The following is a 1,391-nucleotide window of genomic DNA, read 5'->3' on the forward strand; positions in this document are numbered from 1 at the left end:
GGCAGCGCGTTCCTGCCGCCTGCGACGCTGGCGTGGGCGAGCCTGCTGCCCCCCGCCCCCCTGCCACGGTGTTGTCTGCCCGTGCCCGCTCAGGCTCCCGTAGTTGCGAGCGGATTTTGACCACAAGCTGTCGTCCAGATCCATGCGGCAAACAGAGGGGAAGGGAGCTGATCCCGAAATCTGAGCAGCAGCTACCGCTGCCGCACGCTGCAGGATTGCTTGCTTCACCTGCCTCTGTCCCCATGGTACCCTCTTCTGCTGCCTTCCAGCACCCCATGAGCCAGAGGAATCAGGTCCATTCCAGCAACCTTGTAGTTAAATATGCTTGGTATTCTGGAAGTCTCAGCTGGGTACTCTTGGTTTGGGAGTATCGGGTACCAGCAAGCTGGGTAGCAGGAACGGGCTCGGCACTGCTGGTTTGTCCGAGCAGCAGCTCAGAGGGGAGCATCTGAAAACTGGGGGGGGGTGTGTTCCCTTATTATTCAAAGTGGGAACATTTTGCTTCACTTACTTTGGCGATGATGAATGCGAACGTGTATGAACTACACATACTGCATCATATCTAAACATGAGGCAACGATTGTGCTCATTGCATCTGAGGGATGATAACGGGGTATTGTCCCGGTTACTGCCGAAGTCACCCCTTGTTTGTGCGCGTGTGCGCGCGTGTGCGTGTGTGTGCGTGTTCCCGAAGGGCCAGCACGCCGTGTGGGCTGAGCCGCACGCTGCGAGCCTGCTTTCCGATTGCCCACGAGTGACGGCTGGGAGCGGACGCTTGTGTGCCTTTGTCTGCCTGCGTGGGTGGCGGAGGACGTGAGTGAACCGGCGGGTGTGCTGGGGCGCGCCTGCGTTTGGTTCTGCCTGTGTTTACGGGTGAGCGTGTATTGATTTCTGCAAGGACAGCACAGCCAGGCAGGAATCACACCTCCGTTTGTCCTTACAGCTTGTCTCTTACAAAACACCCAGGTAAAGCTCTGGACAGCAAGCCCTGTTACAGGGATACCACACTGTGCCGGGTCAGAGCGGCATTCCACCAGCTCTGTGTTGGCGGCAGCTTATGCCCGTGCCTGGGAAAGGGCTCTTTTCCCCTGGGAAAAACAGGGGACGCATGTGATACTGCCCCAGGATGCTCGCCCACCTTCTGTGGCGAAGGGGGTTCCTGAGCCCACGCAGGAGTCTTTGTACTTGACGGCCCTTGGGGAATTTTCATCTGTAACTTGTCCAACTATTTTTGTAACCCAGGTATCACCCGGCTTCTGCGATGCTTAACCGCAGGTGGGATGCAGAGCCACTGCCTTTTGTGTACTCTGAACCTCTCCCCGGCAATTCCTGGTGGTTTATCGGGAGAGACCATGATCAGCCATGGCTTTGCCACCTTCCCCGTGACACTT

The sequence above is a fragment of the Egretta garzetta genome, unplaced genomic scaffold, assembly GCF_000687185.1.
Source record: "Egretta garzetta isolate BGI_Z169 unplaced genomic scaffold, ASM68718v1 scaffold67, whole genome shotgun sequence".
In the NCBI taxonomy this organism is placed as follows: domain Eukaryota; kingdom Metazoa; phylum Chordata; class Aves; order Pelecaniformes; family Ardeidae; genus Egretta; species Egretta garzetta.